Raw genomic sequence first — 22,689 nt, 5'->3', positions numbered from 1 at the left:
AAAAACCACTGAATTAATTCTGCACCAACAGTCCACATGGAGGCAGAGAAAGTTTGAGACACACCTAAAAGGTGTTCATGTCTTTATGCTTGTACAGAGATAGCTATTTCTAAATTACTACACACAATAAATAGAGCAGTAAGATTAAAGAAGACTTAGGGGAAAAAGTCTTGATGATTTTACAAACCAAGGAATATTAGCTTGGCAGTTTTTGTTTTGGTGATTTGACACTCAAAAATTATCACTAGTATGGAAAAAATATGTCCACCAAATGAAGTCCTTCAGCAAACTGACAGCTGAATTCAGATTTTTGGGGACCACCCTGCCTGGTTTCAGGAGTTGAAACCCCCCATGGCTAAGGCTGAGTGAGCAACCTTCGAACCATCGCCACTAAGTAAACAAAGCTTATCTCCCTAGCAGGAGTGCTGCTTCTGCTTTTTCCATAACTGGCCTCCAATGCTTGATCAGTTAGCCAATGATGGGTAAGATTCCCCAAAGGGGGAATCACCTAAGACAGGCATGACCATGTGGAGGCCCCAAAGGACTTGGGGAGCTGTGGAGAAAGAGGGTGATGGACCCTCACCCTCTGGCTTTGACAAAGCCTGAGTCCTCAGTCTGTCTGTGCAGAAGCCTCCAAGAATTCTTTTGCTATCTGCCTCCTCTGCCTGACTTAAGCCTGAAAACAATGACAAAGGGTGGTGCAGCCTTGTGCTGGGAATGGCAGGTTCCCCGGGGTAATCAGGCATAAGAAAGAATTCCTAAAAGTCCTGTGAAATCTGTTTTGCTAAGAGTGCTTTCATTCACATGATGAGGGTCTGAGCAGGAAATGAGTATGTCTCCCAAAGTTTCTGCAACCCCCTTTCCTGACACTGATTCAGACTAAGCCCTCAGATTTCTTTGAAATGTTATCTGTTTTGATCCATGCCGTCCTGTGTTCCTGTGTATTACAACCCAATAAAAGCTCCTGGAGGAAAGGGCTCCTGGCCCTTCCCCTTTGAGAGATCGGCCACCTTTCTTCCTCAAGCAGATCATGTCTTGGTAGTGTTTACTTTCATTCATGGCGGACAGGGGGACTTGCGGGAAGTCGACCCCACTTGATAATTTTCTCTGGGACAAAACTGAGTCAGATCTGTGTCAGCTAGAAGTATAAGGAATAACGCCTACAAAGCATCTCCTGGAACCTTATAGGTGCTGCAGGTGAAATACCATCAGCACAGAAATTTGCATTGACATGAACTGAAAAGAATCCTGGGTAAACAGTAAGTGCAACATGACAATACATGGTTCCCATGTAAAAAAGAAATTTATGGAGAACCTCCCTGGTGTTTATGTTTGGCAATATGAGATTTGATTCCCAGAAACAAGGCTTCAAAGAGTTCCCTACACTATTGTTTACTTTAAAAAAAAAAAACAAAACCCTGAACATTTCTGATGCATCTCAGTCCATCCATCCATTTGAACTCTTATGTGCAGGAAAAGGTTATAATATTGACTGAAAGATTTCTGACATTAACTGTACTTATATGGCCTTTCTCCTGTGTGAAGTTTCTCATGATGAAGTAGTTGATACTTTTGGATGAAAGATTCCCCACAATGATTGCACTCATAAGGTCTTTCTCCTGAATGAACTCTGTGATAATAATGGATGGCAGTGCTACTGGTTAAAAGATTTCCCACATTCACTGCACTCATAAGGCCTTTCTCCTGTGTGAACCATCTGATGATGATGAAGGTGGGATTTGGTTTTAAAAGATTTCCCACATTCAGTGCACTCATAAGGCCTTTCTCATGTGTGCACTCTCTGATGATAATGGAGGCCAGCAGTACTCTGCAAAGATTTCTCACATTCACTGCACTCATAAAACCTTTTTCCATTATGATCTCTGTTATGAAAATGAAGTTCACCTTTTTGGATGAAAGATTTCCCACATTCACTGCACTCATAAGGCCTTTCTCCAGTGTTGAGTCTATGATAACAACAAAAACTAGGAATTCTAGCAGAATACTTTCCACAATCATGGCACACAAAACACTGTCTTCCCATAGAAATGCACTACTGAACATATGTGTAGTTGCAGACAACAGTTTTCAAGCTTTTTGCATTCATTCAGGATGGAATAATTTTTTCGTTGGATAGTCACTTGAGTAGTTAAGATTTCATCCAGCCTGTCCCTGGTGTGAGTAGCCTCTTGTTGGAGATGTTCTGATTCAGTAGGAATGTCCAATCCAACCTTTCTACAGGTAAAAAGCTTCTGGGAAACATTATAATTGCAACTCTTGGCAGGTAACATCCTGTCTACACCTCTTACAAAAGGCTTCTCTTTCACATGGTCCTCCTGGTGCTGGTGACACTTTGTACTGAAATAAAATTGTTTTGCATGTGCCCTGCACCTCAACAGTTTCTGGCTGTTTTGTGCTTCTTGATTCTCAATCAAGTGGAAAATATGAGTCAAGATGGGCCCACAACTTTCAAAGGGGTTGCTTTTGGGGGAAGATAAAGCTACATTGAGATTCTTTGTCTCTGACACCATTACAGGAACACTCTGTTCTATCAGTGTTTCCACATCTTCTGTTCCACAGCAGCAACCTAACAAAAGGAAACACTGGTGAAATATATGTTGACCTTATAAAGAAAGAATAGCCTCATCACACTTGGCCATTTATCACAGCTAGGGATGATTCTAAAACCATTTTCAAGATACATGAGTCAGACAATGAAGAAATGGCTGTTGTACTTTATTTGGCCCCAAAAGTCAGTCAGTGGTGGTGACCTCACTAAGAAGGTGACACAAGCATAGGATGAAACACAAGGAAGAATGACAGGTTCTACTAGTTGTTCTTCCACAAGTGGCTTTCTGTAGGACCTTTTCTATTGATGATGTGAGGCCATTTAGAATAATTTGAATAAGCTCATCAACGTCAATTGTACTGGAGGATATCATATTCAAGGTCAACATAATTACATGTATGCTCTCCAAGGGTCTGCAAGCATGCACTAAAGTTAGAGTACAGTAAAAAAAAGCCCATAAACAATGGCTGAGGTGAAAGGTTTAGATAGATGAAGATTATCTGTGGACTGGGAATTTGAGTGAAATGAAGACTGAGAACCAAGTAGTTGACAAAGTATAAACAATAAATAAAAATAAATAGAATGGAGTGATGAACTGGCAATGACAACAAAATACTTTTATTTACTCTTTTAAAATACTTTATGTACTTATTTATTTTTTTGGAGAAATAGGAAAGGAAAAAGAAAGGAAAGGAGAGAAACATCAATGAGTGGCTACCTCTCACGTACCCCACACTAGGGACTTGCCCACATTCCAGGAATGTGCCCTGACTGGGAATCAAACTAGCAACCCTTTGATTCACAGGCCACACTCAATCCACTGAGCTACATCAGCCAGGGCACAAAATATTTTTATATAAAATAGATTCCTAATCCTAATTATGACTTTAACAAAGCCATGGGTCAAACCTCTCCAAAAGCCCTTCACCAAGACACGACTACCTCTGAGTACACCCTGCCATGGATGGAGTTGTATTCTTCCTGGAATGCACAAATGATTCTTCCCCTTAAATCCCAGTTGAGTCATTACATGCAATATAGAAGATAAAAATTCTGAGAGAAAAACTGAAGAGGTAAATGGCTAGCACTGTGATAGAATATCAAAGCATGAAAGATACCAGAGAAAAAAGAAAATATTCTATGTGAGTGATTGACTTCAAGATGGCCAAATAAGATATCCAAGAATTCTCCCTTCTTCCAGAACAAGTAGACAGCTATCCACAAACAGAATCAATCATGAGAGAGTGGAATAAAAATCCAATTAAGACTAATAAAATATCAGCCCTCACAAGGTGGTTCAGTTGGTAGTGAATCATCCCGATATGCCAGTGTTGCAGGTTCGATCCTTAGTCAAGGCACATACATGAAGAAACCAATGAATGCATAAATAATTAGAACAACAAACTGATGATTTTTTTCTCTCCCCTTCCCTTGCCCCTCTAAAATTATTACTAAACAAACAAAGACAAACAAGCAGCAAAGCATGAGTGCAAAAACACTGAACAGCATAAAAAGGATGACTGGGAAGATGGGTTACCAAACATCTGAAGATGGATAGGGTGAAAACAAGGGTTTTCAGTGCTTTTTCAGGGTTTTTAGCACTTTCCAGTGCTACCTTTATTAACTATTATAATTGCTCTAATGTTGAACTTTGTGGACTGTTCTGTGAAAAACACTGGAAAGTTTTGATTTTTAAAAAAGATTTTTTTTTTTTAGAGAAGGGGAGGGAGGCAAAAAGAAAGAGAGAGAAACATCAAAATGTGGTTGCCTCTCACTCACCCCCTGAGGACCTGGCCTGCAACCCAGGCATGTGCCCTAACTGGGAAACAAACCAGTGACCCTTTGGTTCACAGGCCGGCACTCAATCCACTGAGCCACACCAATGAGGGTTAGAAAGTTTTGATTTTAAGAACCAAAAAAGCCCCACACCTTTGAACTCCTCACTGTTTACATATCAGGGGACCCTACCGAGTTTCTCAGCATAATATCCCAAACAAATCCCTTTGCACACAACCTAGACCAGGAAGAACACAAAACTCAGTATGTCCCCAACAGGGCAATAGGCAAATGTCTATTTGCCACTAGTCATTTCAAAATCCTTGAAATGTCACTGAAAAGAAATGCTACCAAAGCAACTGGTACATTTTTTGTTATTTTGACCTCAGCTCATATAGCATCAAGGCAACTAGGCTGCTGGGACATGTCTGAAGTCTGAAACACAACACAGACTCAGCCTACCTTTAAGTCTACATGTAGATGAATATATTTCTCTAGCCTGAATTGGTCCACAAAATTGAAAGGAGTTACTAAATTTTTAAAATACAGCAAGGTGAATAAAGTAACACTATCAAGATATATGATATTTGCATTATGGCAATTGGAGGAAGCCCTGGTGGTGGTGGTGGTGGTGGGTGGAAACAGAGAAAAGAAAAGGGAAAGGAGTCCTGGCTGGTGTGGCTCAGTGGATTGAGCGCTGGCCTGCAAACCAAAGGGTCACCAATTCGAGTCCCAGTCAGGGCACATGCTTGGGTTGCAAGTCAAGTTGCACCCCCAGTAGGGGGCACATGAGAGGCAACCACACATTGATGTTTCTCTCCCTCTCTTTCTCCTTCCCTTCCCCTCTCTCTAAAAACAAATAAATAAAATATTTTTTAAAAGAGGGGGAAAAAAGAAAAGGGAAAGGAGCAAGTTAGGTATAACTTTTAATTTAAAACAGTAAGCTGAAGACTGACTTCCCACTTCTGAAAAACAGCTGGAACAATCAAGTGCATGCATTCTCACAGATCCTTGTACAGATTCAATGCAAACTAGACTTTTCACAAAGACACAGTAAAATGAAAGTGTCAAAAATCAAAGGCAAAGAGACCTGTAAAAACACAAAAAAAGTAGAAATGATTTACACACAGGGGAACACCTGAATAAGGATAGCAGTAGATTCTTCAGAAAAAAGTTGCAGACCAGAATTAAAAAGTAAATAAATAAAGAAGGCAGTCAAATTTAAAAGAGCATTGAAAGAAATAAATATGGAGAAATATATTCAACCAAAAACCAAAAACCAAAAACGGTGAAATGTCTGCACATTGAACACAAAAAGAGAGACCAAAGAAAAGGAAGAAAAGACAAATGAGTGCAAAGACAGACAGTGTACTTGGATTTTAAAATTTAATATTGGTAAGATGTCTACACTACCCAAATCAATCTACAGATTAAATATAATTTTGATAATTCCAATGGCATTTTTTAAAAAATTAAAAAAGAATCTTTAAATGTACAGAAATCAAAAGACTTCAAATAGCAATAGCAATCTTGAGCAACAGCACTTTTTGGTGGCACATTTTCTGACTTCAGTATATTACAAAGCCAAAGCAACCAAACTGTTAAAATGAACACATAAACAGAGACCAATAAAACAGAACAGAGAACACAGAAATAAACACAGAGACCAATGTCGAACTAATCTTTACCAAAAAAAAATGCACGAATGTAAGAAAGAAAAGATAGTTTCCTTAGTAAATAATGCTGGGAAAAATTGAGATACACATGTAAAACAACAAAACCACTGGAAACCACTGATAAAAATTAACTCTAACTACATGAAAAAATTAAATGCCACTCCTAAACTCTAAACTCCTTCAAGACAACCTAGAGTAGAAGTATTACAGATTTGCTTTCTTTTTATAATCTATAATTTTTAAAGGATTTATTTTTTCTTTTCAAGAAAGTGGAAGCGAGGGAGAAAGAAAGGGGGACAAACATTGATGTGAGAGAGAAACATCAATCTGTTGTCTCTGGCATGCCAACAACTGGTACCCTAAACTTCAACCCAGGCATGAGCTTTCACTGGAAATCCAACAGGAGACCCTTCCATTTGTAGGACGATGCTAAACTAACTGACACATGTAAAGTCTGAACATCTGCTTTGGAAAATGATATTCTCAATGTGACAGTAACCACCAGGGAAAAAAGCAAATATTAACATTCTGAACTCCAACAAATGAAAGTTTCTTCACAGAACAGCAATTAACATAATGAAATGAAAAGGCAATGCTAACCAGTGTGGCTCATTTGGTTGGGTGACATTCTGGAAATCTAAAGGTGTCCTATTGGATTCCCGGTCAGGGCACATGATTAGGTTGGGGGTTCAGTCCCCAGCTGAGGTAGGAGAGAGGCACAAAGAATCAATGTTTCCCTTTCCCATGGCTGTTTCTCTCACTCTCTTTTTCCTTACCTTACCCTCTACCTAAAAACAGAAATAATTAAAATTGAAAAAGAATTCATAATAATTAAAAGAAACAAGCACTCTCAGCATGGAAGAAAATATTTGCAAATATACCAAAACATAGCTTAGTGATACTGTGGGTTGAGTTTGGAAAAAATCACAAAAATTTAACCCTTTCCCAGTCAATAACAAAGTTATGTCACCACTACATAGCCAGCTATTAACAAAACAACACCTTAGCCTAACAAATACTCTACATAACGTAATTAAACATAATTCATCACTAAACACTGGTAACCAGCCTCTGAGCCCGCGGAAAAACTGACAAGACCAGACTTTCAGAATATAGGGCTTCCAAAAAAAGTAAAAATGTAAAGAAATAAAAATGAGCAATGTCTGTAAACCAAAGTAAGCAAACGAAAAAAGCCACATATCAACAGGTGAAAGAGAAATTAATACATAAAATATACAAGGTATTCAAAATACTCAGCCAAAAACTGTAGAAAAAATTCTGAAATAAAATATATACATATTGCTCTAATTGGTGCGGCTCAGTGTGTTGAGCATCATCCCATAAAAAAGAACCCTGGTTTAATTCCCAGGCAGGGCACATGCCTGGGTTGGGGGCCATGTCCACAGTTGGGGCGATAAAAGAGGGAAACAATGTTTTTCTCACATATCAATGTTTCTCTCCTTTTTCTCTCCCGCTTTCTCTCTAAAAATAAATAAATAAATAAAATGTATATGACAGGAATAGAAAAAGTGTTTTTCCTCACTAACCCAGACAGTATTCATTAGGCTCTCCAAAATATTACAAACCACAAATCCTTCCCTATGAGTTCAGTAAAAAAGGCACTGGTATTGCAGGTGGAGAAAAGAGCAGTGCAAACCATCCGCTCCTACCAAGGAAGGCAACTACTCAGAAAACTGGAAAATCATGCAGTGCTTACAGTCCACATAAGAGGAGAGATCACCCACAAGAGAACAGGCGCCATAAGGAAATGCAAAACCTAGCCCATATCATTGGCAGAGTGAAGGTATTACCCAATGAGGTTATTAGTTCAAAGTTCTCCAGCATCACATCCAGGTATAGGCATCTCTGATCTTCATCAAGGAGGCACCACTCTTCTCTGGAGAAGCACAAGGCAATGTCCGCAAGGTCACACCAACCTGTCAGAATCAGCACAAATGATTCCAGGTCTGTCAGAATCAACACAAATGAATCCATGTCTGTCTGGGAACCTTAGTCCCACTCCTTACACATCCTCCCCACACTCGAATTCTTCCAGGGCTCCCCAGTTCAGTGTGAACACAAGGCCCTAATGCCAGTGCTGGTTGCTCTCTCATGGCAAACCCATTAATTACTGTTCACACCTTCAGCGATAGCAGCTTCCTTGGGGGACAGGGGGAAAGGGGGACAGGGGGGCCGGAAGATAAACTGGCCTCTAAGCCTTGGTCCATGACTACAGGATCTCATTCTTCCTGCCAAGAAATTAGTCTCCCAGTTCATGCCTACAAGGCACGATCAAACGTGACCTTAAAATTAACCATATGTCCTAGGGCCCAGGACCAACAGCTCACACTTTCTCTAGTTCAGCACACCATTGTGGAATGTCTGCCTCCTTCACATCTTCAGACCCCTGATTCGCTTCCTGAGCTCTGCCGCCTTCCTGTTCCATAGCACAGGCATCACTCTGGACTCGCCCGGGAACTAGGCATATGGTGTCCAGAGAGTGCTTGGCAGATTCCAGCGGGATCCAGCACAACCTGTTTTCTAATGGATCCCACAGCCGGGCAAAGCCCCAAATGACGCTCTGAAGTCCTCCTCCCCTCACCTGCTTCTATTTTTGCTCCAATAGTCACCACCCAGAACCGCAAATGAATTTCTGTTACGAATAAGCCCTGTCCTCGCTGCACTGTACTTGTGTCCACACAAACCACAACACTCCTGCCTCCAATGACCCTTCCTCACGATCCTCTACGTGGAGCCTGGGCTGTAGGGCGCCTGCACACGGGATATAGAGCTCACTGTGATGAGGCGGCTGAGGATGTTGAATGTGTGAGGGAACGTGCACTCACCACAGCCCGGCGTCTCAACGAGGCCGCCAATGGACGCTGTCCTCAAGGTATGGTGGTAGCCGCGGGAGAGGAGGCCTCTGGCACCGTTGCCCTGCACCGGTCCTGGCGCAAGTCACCCAGGGAGCCTCGTGCAGCTTCTTACTCCCCAGTGTACTGTGTGAACCACGACTCTGGAGCCTTCCTGATCCCAGCACCTCCAACAGCACCAAACAAACTGGAACTTCTGAGCATGTACTTCATCTGATTTTCCTTGAAGCAAAATGCCTGCTTCCGGCAGAGAGGTCGCCGGAAACGGAAATACCGGAAATACCGTTTACGACCGCCCCTGTTTATGGGTAATGGTATTCCATGCAGGGTATTGGGGATAATGAGGGTCTGAGACTTCAAGGTGCTGACCAGAGAGGTTCCTCCACATCAGTACAGTAGAAAAACCAAGATCATAGGCTAAGAGCAATGGGGAATGTCAAGTCCTCATGAAAGACACTTTTTTAAAATGGCAACAGAAAGTTCTCATGTTTACCTGGTGAAGGCTGGAGTTCATGTTACGAAAAACAAATTATCTGTGATCCCAGTACACCAAACTGTAAAGAGGTAGGCCTGCATTACAGAGTCCTGACAATATTTACACAAATGACCTACCTATACCACCATATATGTATATGACTAATATGACACAAGACTGTAGGATAAGCTTTTCAAAGAAAAACAGAAATAAGATGCGTAACATAAACATTTAATGGAATCCCATTGCTCGGTTATAATTTGAACATTAATTTCAAGTGGGAAAATAGAATTCTGACACTTATTTGTGTTTTGTTAATGTGTAAATGTGTTTGCATTTATCATAATGAAAGAGAATGTGTCCTTTACAAGCATAGTTAAGACATCAGGTGAAATGATATTTCAGGCATTCTGAATGTGTTCAGATTACACACGTATTTTTAAATTATGATTAGGGTAAAGGTATATATTTACCGCTAAAGTTGAACTAGGTATATATCTGAAACTTTAAAAATCACATGAAATTGCACTCCTGGTGTGGCTTGGTAGTTGAGCAAATCAGAGTCGTCAGTTCGATCCCCAGTCTAGGGCACATGCCTGGGTTGCTGGCTGGATACCCACTTGGGGGCCTGTGGGAGGCAACCACACATTGATGTTTCTCTCTCTCTCTCTCTCTCTCTCTCCCTTCCCCACTCTAAAAACTAAATAAATAAAATCCAAAAAATTAAAAAATAAAAATCGCATGAATTATTATAAGTAACAGGTAATTATGGGTATGCATACATATTTAATAAACACTAAATTCATATAATTAAGCTAAAAGGTTTTCCTCTTTAAAATTTCAGGCCCTGACTGGTGGAGCTCAGTGGATTGAGCACGGGCCTGTGAACCACACAATCCTGGTTCAATTCCCAGTCAGGGCACATGCCTGGGTTGCAGGCCAGTTCCCAGCAAGGGACTCTCAAGAGGCAACCATACATTGATAATTCTCTCCTCTCCTTCCCTTCCCCTCTAAAGATAAATAAGTAAAATCTAAAAAAAAAAAAATAAACTAAAACAAAATTTCAGAGCAAACATGACACTGAAAAATAAACCATAATTTGAAAAACATTAAACTAAGGAATGTAACAGAGGAGTTGAAAAGACTCTAAAAACGTACCAGAAATTATAAAAATCCTTGTAAATAAACATAATTTCCAGCACTATGAAACTGTCACAATGATCATGGGTGTGGCCTGACACTGTTGGTGAACTACTAGCATGGGAAGATATTACAGCACTTTCTTTTTCATGAAACATCTTCCCTATTAAATCAAATCTTTCCCCCCCCTCCTTTAAATGTGTGCTCTTAGAATCCTCAGGATGAACATGCTTGTTATTCTTGAATACTGGTCAATTCGTGTTTCCACATAATATGTCACCTAACAATTTATTATATCATGAAATGTTTTCTTTTTGAATTATCGGCTACTGCTTCACTAAAGCCTCCAAACATCCCTGGTTATGGTCACGTTTCTGTAGTCACTGTTGTATAACACACACCTAGTTCAGCCTCTGAAGCAGTGAGATAATTAGCAAATGATTATTAAAGAAATGAAACACAACACCATGGCTATTTTTCCACAATTCTAAATTTGTCTCCTGACCCATTATAGTATCTTTTTTCACCTCACCTTTCCCCCCTCAAATTCTAATACATAAAAAGGACTCACATTGTAGACACAAAAACTTTATGATAGCCATGTTTGCAGAGTTTCTATAGCACATGTAAATTCTCTCATCTCTTAGAACTGGATGTCCATTAATTACCTCCCAATTAGACTTACCTCATTCTCAGGCTTGAGAGCCCTTTGTCTTCCAGATATTTAAAAAATGTTCATTTTATACCTCCACTAGTTATAATTCATACATTTCTTCAGTTTACTCACCCCTTAATTTTACAACAGAAATAACACACAGTCCCATGCAGACACTGTCACTACATGTACAGGTGTAATAGTCATCATTACCCAGCAAGGGGGTTAAATCCTGAAAGGAAAAATTATTCTCTCAAGTTCAGATGCCCACATTCCCAATCTACATGTTCCCACATTGACCAACATTACAGCCATCCTGGCTCTGAATGTAAATTTGGAACATAGTCATTATTCCCTTTTTTGGAACAGACCACATCTCAGAAAATTCGGTAAGAACTGTCATGTGCAAATACAGGTGAAATGATTATTTCCTTGGGAAGAGACGAGATCTTTGAGTCCAAATTCATCTTCTCAGAATCAGATGCCATTTTCAACACCTTCATGGATGAGAACATTGTAGACATCTTGGTAGCAAATGTAAATTTGCTATGTAACCACACTCCCAGATATGTGTTCTATTGTTAGGGAGAAAAAAAGGCTGTATCCCAAAACACATTAAGAAATATGATAGAGGAAAACAAATAATTTCTGAGGTTGCAAAATATATGCCAAGAAAAAGCCAGGGGGAATATATTCCGATGAATTGTTGGGAACTGTCCTGCCTGGATTCAGAAGCTATAATCACCCATGGCTAAAGCTGAGTAAAAAGGCCTTGGGACCATAAGCCACTAAGGAGACAAAACTTATCCTCCCGGCAGGGGCACAGCCTCTGCCCCCTTTACTTCACCCTGCTTGGTCCCTGGAGGATGGCTGGATAGTCAATGACAGGTAAGATTCCTCAAGGGAGGAAAAACCTAAGACGGGCACAGTTGCAACGGGGCCATTAGGGAAGGATTTAGGGGATTATGAAGCAGGGGAAAAAGACCCTCTCCCCTCAGCTTTGTCATAGCCTGAGTGCTCATTCTATCTGTAAAAAGTCTCTTATTCTCTTGGCCACCCACATACCCCCAGCAGATTCAGGCCTGAAACAATGCTGAAGTGGGTCCAGCCCCATGCCAGAATGGGCAGTTCCCAGTAGGGGTGCAATAAGGCCTAAGCAAGAATACATAAAATTCTGGGAAACTTACTTTGCTAAGAATGCCCTCAATTAACATATTAAGAGTCCAAGCATAAAATGAGTTTGTTTGTTTTATGGCCCTTTGCCATTACTCTATCTTTCTCACCCTGACTCAGAATAATCCCTTATAGTTCTTTGAACATTATCTATTCCTTGATCATTACTGCCTGACAATAATTGATGAGCTTTACATATACACCCTGTATTCCTATGCAAACTAAACCCAATAAAAGAGCAGGGAAAGAGGTGCTCAAGGTCCTTTATGTCTGAGAGATTGATCAGCCTTTTCTCCCCAAGCAGATGTCTTGGTAGATTTATTCTCATCCGTGGCAGCTGGGAGGGCTCTACAGGATGGAGCTTCCCTATAAAAAAGTAAACAATATGGTGCAACACATCCCCTTGTTTGGGGGCTGCTAAATATCTCCCCTCCATGTCCCCTCTATACCTGTCTGGAGGAACGTTCTTCTGATCACTGTGCAAGCACCCTGAGCCTTATGGTATTCATGCTAAAAGCTCTGCTACCCATGAAGTGAAGAGAATAAAGACTGCTTTATTCAGTATTTTAGTGAAACTTAACGTTTTGATAGCAGTTGTATATTCAGTTTTCACCATTACAGAGCATGAATTACAAATGAAATCTGCAGGGACATTTTACTAACATGTCTTTGATAAAGGAGGGGGTTAAATCTTCCTGCTGGGTTTAGTGAAAGCAACACACTCTTTAAAAGCATGCTAATAAAATACTATAAAGTAGCAACAGCAAGATAATCAGGCATGTAGAGAATCTGAAAGCTACAGAACAATGTTGATGTTAGAATTAAATGTGTGGAGCTCAAGTGGTGCAACTTTCCTAGTATGTGGTCTATGCTAAAGTGTGTTGGCTTGGACCATGGTTATTATTCTCTGTAAAATGATTCACATTTCATTTTTTCTTACAGTTTCCTAATAAGTGTAGTTGTTTCTCTCTGCTATCTGGAATCTGGAGTAAGGGTCTCAGCTGTGGTCCAGGATGCTGAGCACTGCAGTAAGGGTTTGTGTTCAGGACTATGTTCAAACCCAAACGTTTGGTGTGCAGAAACAGACTACAATGGAAGACGTGGTTTTGAAAACATGGTCCTGGATGCAGAGAACACATGGTGTGTTTTATTGTCTTATACACCCAGTAGGGATACACAAGACAGAGTCAGGTGGCCAGTGGGTAGCTTGCATGAAAAAGACGTGTCACTTTACAATGAGATTGGGATCCTTTACGTATTCAGCATTACTTCCAAATGTTAAGTTCCAGCATTCACAGCCATCTGGTCCCTCCACTTCAGGGTGAATGTCCATGCCACATAGGAACAACACTCACAAAGTCAAAATAAAGCACTAAATTCACCAGAGTAAATGGGGATGAAGGTGCAGAGACCCAAATTACCAAGGTTTCCTGAGCATCAAACTGTGGCAAGACCAATGGAAATTCAAACTGCAACTCCTTCTAAATGGAGGTTCCCTTTTGTGCTGACAGATGTGGTCAGTTGGTTGGACAACATCATACAAAGCAAAAGATCCCTGGATCCATTCCTCATTAGGGCACATGCCCAGGTTGTGGATTTGATCCCTTGCCAAGCAAATCAATATTTCTCTCTCACATCAATGTTTCTGTCCCATTCTTTCTCCCTCCTATCCATTCTCCTAAAAATGAATTTTAAAATAATAAAGTCATTAAAAAATAATAAAAGGAGAATATCCTGGAGGACCGAGTGGCACAGGGTAAATGCTTTGACATTTTAGGGAATTAGGGGGAGAATCACATTAATTGTATTAATGCAAACAGCAGCTCCACCTGACCCTCTCTGGTTTTCACACTGTACATAACCCAAGGATGGTTTCACAGCAGTGGTAAAGGTTGTTTCTGGCTCTGAAGCCAGAATACACAGTTTAAATCAAGCCACTTAAATCTGACTTGTGTGGCAAGTAAACTTAAGAGAACCTACTTCATTTCTCTAGTCCTGGATGTTCCCAGCAACTCAATAATAGTTTCCACTTCCAAAGTTGTGAGAATTAAAAGTGATTCTTCTCAAAAAACAAACCCTGGACTCCAGGGATTGGCAAGTACTCAGTTTGTCAACTCCACTGATCTCAAATGCTAAGGTTAGGAGACAGCATCACCCACATGTCACATTTGGCCAACTGAGATTGAAGGAGCTCTAGCAAGTCACCTGCAGATTCCCAGGTTCGGAGCCCACATAGAGGGTCAGTGTCTCCCTGCAGGTGGGTCAGCCTGTACTTAAAGGCTTGATTGTATCTTCAAACACACACCAAAACAAAGGAGGTGTGGGTATTGGGTGAGTGAGGGGTGCCTGGCCTAGAAATGCCTCTGCAGGCAGAAACCAGGGTTGCCCAAGTTTTGGAGGGTGCACACACAGATGCCACATTGTGAATGAACATCCTAGCACTTGACCGTGTCCAACAGGTGAGGGTTAAAAACATACCTTACACTCATTACAAAGAACTAAAGCACAGACCAGATAAGGGGTTATTTTTTGATAGGATAGTTAAGCTAGGAAAGTTCCTGGGCAAGAAGTATGGGTTATCTGAGAGCAGAAAAGTAAAGAAGGCCAAACAATTTGATTAACTTACAGTCAGCTAGAGAATCCCAGGACCTTATCTCCCCTAACCAAGACACTCGAGAGCAAGTGGTTTATACCTCTCTTCCCTGACTAGAAACTAAACCTTGGTCTGTGAAATAGAGAACACAGATTTAATTCATGTCACTTGTACCAGTTAAAGCCATGGACAGATGAAGTCAAAGAAACAAATTTATTTTTTTAAAGATTTTTAGAGAGAGGGGAAGGGAGGGACAGGGAGAGAAATATCAATGTGTGGTTACCTCTCACGCACCCCTCAGGGGACCCAGCCTGCAACCCAGGCATGTGACCCAACCAGGAATTGAACCAGTGACCCTTTGGGTCAATCTACTGAGCCACACCAACCTGGGCCAAGGGAACAATTTAAAAAATAACATTAAGAGCCAGACAGACCCAAGATTAAAGTAAAACAGCATACTAGACCAAATATTCCCCAAATCTCCATAAGCTCAATTTGATGGATCAGGATACTAAAAATGAAGTTGGAAAAGTAATGAATATTCTGCTGAAACACTGCCCTGAATCCTCACCTACAGAAGATAAAAAGCCCTCAGGACAAAGGCTCAGGGCTGGCTCACTCTAGAGCATGTCCACACCCTTTCCCAGGCATGAACATTGTACTTCCTCTTAAATTGTAAGCGACGCCAGGAAACTTGCATCCAAGGGACAGTGGGCAGCAGCATTTGACTTGGATTACCTCCCTGATCCCGTCTCCAAGGCCCTATTTTCTCTGACCTCCCAGTGAGATGAAAGGTGCCTTGTTTCATTTCTGTCTCTGTGACTTCCACTTCCCAGTAAGCTAAAGGCAGCCCTGGCTTGGCTCACTCCTTTCCTATCTTTTTTAGGGAGCCAAAGGAGAGCACCGCCTAGTTTGTCTCTTGTTACTTCCTCTACCCAAATCCTTCATTTCACTGTCCTCACCCTTAATAACATACTCCAGGCTGGTTTCTGTCCTGTAACAATTTGACTGTGAGTCCCAATATTTTATAATCTGGGACTCAGATCCATGGTACCTGACCCAAGGCATGGGAGGTCTGATCACTGCTTTCCTATTCCCCTCTGCACTGAGCTTTCATCCAAACCACTCCCTCCCATCCTGGTGCAATCTGGTCTCCGTCAGAAACCAGTTTCAACTCAAGAGGTTCCATGGTAAGAGACCAGAAAAATGAAACAAAATACAAAACAAGGGCTTATTGTAATACAAAGTAACTGGACTTTTTAAACTGAAGGAGAATGTTCGATATCTGAAATTAAAATAAAAAGTGTACATTGCATTGTACTAAGTATAAAAGACCACAAAGTGTTAAAACATCTTTCCAATAACAAAAAAAAACTCACTTAATAAAAGAAACGCCAAAAATGAGTGAAATTTCAACATACACCTTTGTTGTTTCTGTCCTTTTGTTATAGAAAACCGCCAAAAACTCAGATTAGTCAGAACTCATGATCAGACATTTAGCACAGGTAGACATAGGAAATACATATCTGAGAAAAGGCTCATGATAAATCCTTAGAAAAATAATATCAAACAACAGTGAGGTAGCACTAGATGTTTAAAAACAAGTTTTAATACAAAACAATTTACCAAACAAATATTAACATGTAAAGAAAATAAATCTCTTACACACTGCTGGAAGGAAACAAAAAGGTACAATTAGTTTAGATCACAAATTCCTAACCTCTATAACTTAAACATTCACCTAGTCTACAACTCAGATTGTGCACTGAGTTGACAAAGGTAAATGAAACTAATGTCCATATAAAAATTATACACAAAAAATTGGCCAAATTAAACTAAAAAATTAGAAATAATCATTTTGAATGGATAAATTCATTGTACTAACTTCATAGATAAGAATAGAGAGATTGGATTGAGTGCCAGCCTGCAAACCAAAGAGTCTTATCGTTTGAATGCCAGTCAGGGCACATGACTGGATTGTGGGCCATGACTCCAGTTGGGGGCGATCTAGAAGCAACTACACATTGGTTGTTTCCTCCTCTCTTCATCCTTTCCTTTCTCTAAAAATAATTAAAATCTTTAAAAATTTTTTCTCAGCAAAAGCAGATGAGTTACTAATATATTCTTCTTCAAATATGAATGCAATGTAAAAGGAAGCAGAAAATACTGTAACTGTTATTACAATGAAATATAAATCAGTTTACTTACAGAGCTGTGAAGGGCTGAGAGATTGAAATGGCTATGAAGTAAAGTCTCAGTGATGGTAAAGGACAATACTATGAAAATGGTGATGGTTTTAGAATCATGTATAAGTGAAGACAAATCAAATATACTTGAAATACATTTACTACTTAAAGCTTATTAAATATGGTAAAAGACTTTAAATATATATTCCCAACTTTTTGAAAACAGGTTGGCAAGTCTCTATTCGAAACATTCTCTCTCATATGCTCAGGATGAGACTTTGCCTCAGTGAAAGCAAATACAACCAACAATAAAAACTCACTGAAACAAACAGCGGGCTGGGTCAAAGCTGCAACATCACTCAGCTTTATTTTTCTTTCTACCAGGGCACCAGTGACTCTGAAAAGAACATCTGACAGGAGACAGAAATCCACATTTAAAAAAAAAAGTATTGATTTGAGAAATGGTGGGGGGGGGGGGGGTAAATCTGAATTTGTTTTTCCACTTATGTGTGGATTTATTCATTGCTTCTTGTATGTGCCCAGACCAGAGTTCAAAATCAGAACCATGGCATATCAAGATGACACTCAAACCAACTGAGCTATCTTGCCAGGGCCAGAGAACCTTTTGATTATATTTAATGAAAATGACTGACTCAACAGAAGACAAATATTTGTCCAGATCCTGAGATTTGTACAAAAACTGATCCTGTTGTCTTTTTCTCAGAAAACTTTCTAGACGCACAATGAGAAAATGCACATTCCATCTAGTTGGCTGCAGCTTCCTCCAGCACCTATTAGGCCAGTGTTTCTGTTGCACTCATTTTCCCCAGAGCTGTATGTTGCAGTAATTAACCACCATCATCTATGGAATTGCAGACATTATGGCACATGGTATTTGGAAGGCCTGGACCAGAGACTCCCTTCAAAAGTATTGGCGTCCTTTACAAAAAAAAAAAAATTCATGCTGCTCCCAGATGTACCTGAGATTGTCATAGCTACCGCCTCTTTGGAGTTATCTGTCTCCTGAAACTCACAGCATTGAGGCTTCTCACGAGAACTAGAGAGCCCACAGTCTTGCCTGGATGGATATGAGCAGGAATGAAAGCCTGGGAAAAAACTACCATGTTAATTTCTGTAGCAAAAATTGTCCCCACAGAGGCAAAAAAAGGTTGAGATACATATAAAACTGTTAAGTGCCATACACAATAATACAATACTCAAGATTAAAGACTTTTTAAAAAGGCCTTGATTATTTTACAAACCAAAGAGATATTAGCTTGGCAGTTCTTGTATTGGAGACTTGGGAATTTAAAAAGCATCACTGGTATATAAAAAACGTATGTTCCCCAAAAAGGCCATCCTTCTGCAAACTGACAGCTGAACTCAAATGACTTTTTCTGGGCCAAAGCTGAGCCAGGTTTGTACCAATTAGTAGTAGTAGAAGGAATAAAGCCCTGAAGTTAGGCTACTCCTACCTTTATCTCACAAATCAGATATCCTGAGCACATTAGGATAATGACTCACACATCTCTCAGAACCCTATAGGTGCTGTAGGTGAAATATCTTCAGCACAGAAATCTGAACTGACATCAATCTGTAAAGAGACATGGGTAAAGTAAGGGCGACATGGACACACCTGCTTCACAAATAAAAAAAAATTATGGGGCACCTCCCTTGCAGTTTGGCTGTATATTTGATTCACACAAAGCTCCATAGTTTCCTACAGTATTTATTTTATTTTATTTATTTATCTTTAGAGACGAGAGAAATATCAATGTATGGTTGCCTCTTGTGAGTCCCCTGCTGGGAACTGGCCTGCAACCCAGGCATGTGCCCTGACTGGAGTTTCCTTCAGAATTATTAACATGGAGAAAAAAATGGTGTACCTTTCCTACACATCTAAGACCTTCCCCCTCCCCCATATACATTCTTATGTGCAGAGGAAGATTAGAAATTTGGCTGAAGATTTCCCACATTAACCACACTTATAAGGCCTTTCTCCTGTGTGAACTCTGATGACAATGAAGTTGCTGCTTTTGAATGAAAGATTTCTCACATTCACTGCACTCTTGGGCCTTTCTCCTATGTGAAATACCTGATGATAATGGAGGATAGTACTATGGTAAGATTTTTGACATTCACTGCATTTCAAAGACTCTGTCCAGTGTGAGTACTCTGGTAAGAACAAAGTTCACACTTTCATCTGAAATACTTCCCATATTCACTGCATTCACAAGGCCTTTCTGCAATGGTGTAGCAATGATACTCAGCCAAATACATGAACTACTGTGATTAAAAATCTCCAAATATATATGGAAATGTAAATCAATGTTTATTTACAGACGGGTGAAGAGGTGGAAGAAATAAAAAAGGCCATTAAGTAAATTTTCAGGGACAAATACAATCAGTATTATGACTATGGTGATGATATCAGTTTTAAGTATATGTGAAGGCTCACTAAATGTCATACTTCAAATGATATTAAAGCTTTTAAAAATGGATCAATATTTGGAAACTTTGTATGTCCAATACCTTTTGAAAATAGGTTTGGCAAGTCTATATTGAATCCATGTTCTCATGACCCCTGGGAGAGACTTTGCCTCAGTGACAGCAAACACAGCCAATTAAAAAAACTGTCATAAAAACAGCAAGACTGCTGGGTGGGTCATGAAATGACATCCCTCAACTAAAGTATCCTTTATTTTTCTCTTCTGCCAGGGTACCAATGGCTTTGACATTAACATCTCATAAATGACCAAAATCCTCAAATTTTTGAAAAAGTTTTACTTACTACTCAGAAGAGACACATTCCATCTAGTTAGGTGCAGTCTCCTCAAGCATCTATTTAGGCCAGTGTTTCTGTAGCAATCAGCTTCCCTTAATCCCTGTGCAGCTACGAGTGATTACCACCCATGCAACTGTATGACACACAGCCCTTTGCAAAACCTGGGCCAGATTCTCTCCAAAATATTGGCATGCTTTGCAAAGGAAAAATTCATGCTGTATCAATAGGTACTTTAGGTTGTCTTATCTACCCTTTCTTGGAGTGATCTCTGTTGTCTCCTAAAACTCAGCATTTAGGCTTCTCATGAAAACTAGAGAGCCCACTAGGCGGTTATAAGAAGGAATTCAAGTTAGAGAAAAACTCGTGAGATAATTTTTGCAACAAACTCTACCCATGGAGTAAGAGAAAGTTTGAGACACGTGTACAACTGTTCACCACTTCATGCCTGTAGGGCACAAATCTGCTTACAAACTATCCCAGACAATACACAGAACACCCAAAGAATTTAGGGAAAAAAAAGGCCTTCATTATCTTACAATCCAAAAAGGAAGTATGGCAGTTCTTGCAGGGGTGATGTGAACACTCAGAAATTTATTACTGATACCTGGTAAGAGCACATCCCTGAAAATAACAGGCCTTCTGCAAGCTGACAGCTGAACTCAGATGATATTCTCTGGGCTAAAAGTGTGTCAGCTAGTGAGTGAAAAAGGAATGAGAATCTAAAAATAGGTTAGCCTACTCCTAATTTTGCCCTGGCTGGTGTGGCTCAGTGGATTGATTGCTGGCCTGTGAACCTACATGTCATCAGTTCAGTCCCAGCTCTGGCTTCCCGGACAGGTCCCAGAGGGGTTGTTTGAGAGGCAATCAAACAATGTACCTCCCTTTCATTGATCTGCCTTTCTTTTCTTTCTCTCTCTCCCTCTCAATTCCAAAAAATAAATAAAATTTAAAAATCTTCAGCAACAGAAATACGGAATGACATGGAGATTATCTAGGTAAACTGAAAAGTGCAACGTCAACACACAGGCTTCCCACACAATAAAATTACGTGGCTGTGGAATTTAAAATGGACAAAGACAAGATAGAGACATAGACACACTTTGCCTCTTCACACAAACAAAAGGACAACAAATTTAAAAACATAAAAACAACCAGAAGTGCCAGAAGACTGAACTGCATGGGAATCTGACAACCAAGGAGTTAGAGAAGAAACATTTACTCAGACTGGTAGGAGGGGCAGAGACAGGCAACCAGGGCAGAGGACGCATGGTCAGGCAAAGGACAGAGGTCCCACATTTGAAAGTGGATAAACTGGGAGGAACAACTGGGGAGCAAGACAGACCATGCAAGCCAGAGAAGGATGATAAAGCCTCAAAACCTATGGCTGTAATGACCTCTGGGGGTTGCAAAAGCGGAAGAAACTCTCAGTGTCACAAGAGAGTTCACTGGAGAGACACACAGGGTCCTAAAATGCACACAAGCCCACCCAACCGGGAATCAGAACCAGAAGGGCCCAATTTGCTTCTGGGTAGCAGGGGAAGTGATAGAAGCCAGCTGAGAGATGAACAGCAGCACTGTTCCCTGTCAGACCCCTCCTCCACATATAGTGCTACAATGCAGTGACCTGGGCTGTCCCCTCCAACACCAAAGGCTTCACCCCTTACAAAGTAACAGGCATTCTAAGACAAAAAATATGGCCCAAATGAAAGAACAGTTCAAAGCTCCAGAAATAGAACTAAGCAATGAAGAGATAGCCAACCTGTCAGATGCATAGTTCAAAACACTGAAAATCAGGATGCGGAAATGATTGAGTACAGTCTAAAAATAGAGGGAAATGTGAAAGCTATGTAAAGTGAAATAAAGAAAAATATACAGGGAACCAACAGTGACGTTAAGGAAACTGGGATTCAAATCAACAATCTGAAGCAGAAGGAAGAAACAAACATTCCACCAGACAGAATGAGAAAATAAGAATTCAAAACCGATGAGGAGAGGTTTAGGAACATCCTGGAAAACTGTAAACATTCCAACATCTAATCATAAGCATGCCAGAAGAAGTAAAGGAAAAGAAACTGAAAACTTATTTGAAAAAATAACGGAGAACTTTCCCAATCTGGCAAAAGAAGTAAGACTTCCAGGAAATCCAGGTAGCTCAAAGAGGCCCAAAGAACCTGAACCCCCAAGGAAGTACATATCAAGGCACATCATAATTACATAAGCCAAGATTAAAGATAAAGAATTGTAAAAGCAGCAAGAGAAAAGGAGACTGTTACCTACAAAGGAGTTCCTGTAAGACAATCAGCTGATTTCTCAACAGAAACCTTACAGATAAGAAGGCCCTGGAAAGCAGTGTTCAAAGACATGAAAGGCAAGAATCTACATCCAAGATTACTCTACCCAGCAAAGCTTTCACTTAGAATGGAAGGACAGATAAAGTGCTTCCCAGATAACATCAAGTTAAAGGAGTTCATTATCACCAAGTCTTTATTATATGAAATGTTAAAGGGACTTATTTAAGAAAAAGAAGACCAAAAACCATGAAGAGTAAAATGACAACTCACAACTACCAACAACTCAACCGAAAAAACAAAACCTAAGGAAATTAGAACAGGAACAGAAGCACAGAAATGGAGATCACATGGAGGAATATCAGCAGGGAATGGGAGGAGGGAGAATGGGGGAAAATGTACAGGGACTATGAAGCATAACTAGTAGGCACAAATTAGACACGGGGAGGTTAAGAATAGTATAGGAAATGGAGAAGCCAAAACACTTATATGTACGACCC

The 22,689-nt window shown here is 40.2% G+C and overlaps 1 protein-coding gene and 1 pseudogene across 1 annotated transcript in view; both read right to left on the bottom strand.

Annotated features, from left to right (window-relative positions):
• Positions 1-22,689, bottom strand: part of LOC118999841 (zinc finger protein 350-like) — a 182,095-nt gene that overhangs the window by 68,099 nt on the left and 91,307 nt on the right. The gene's annotated exons all lie outside the window — the stretch shown is intronic.
• On the bottom strand, positions 1,028-9,408 carry LOC118999871 (zinc finger protein 211-like; annotated as a pseudogene).

The sequence above is a fragment of the Sturnira hondurensis genome, unplaced genomic scaffold, assembly GCF_014824575.4.
Source record: "Sturnira hondurensis isolate 20B ecotype Veracruz unplaced genomic scaffold, ASM1482457v3 Scaffold0015508, whole genome shotgun sequence".
Lineage (NCBI taxonomy): Eukaryota > Metazoa > Chordata > Mammalia > Chiroptera > Phyllostomidae > Sturnira > Sturnira hondurensis.
The sequence above is the reverse complement of the archived record's forward strand: the minus strand, read 5'-3'. Positions and strand labels throughout refer to the sequence as shown.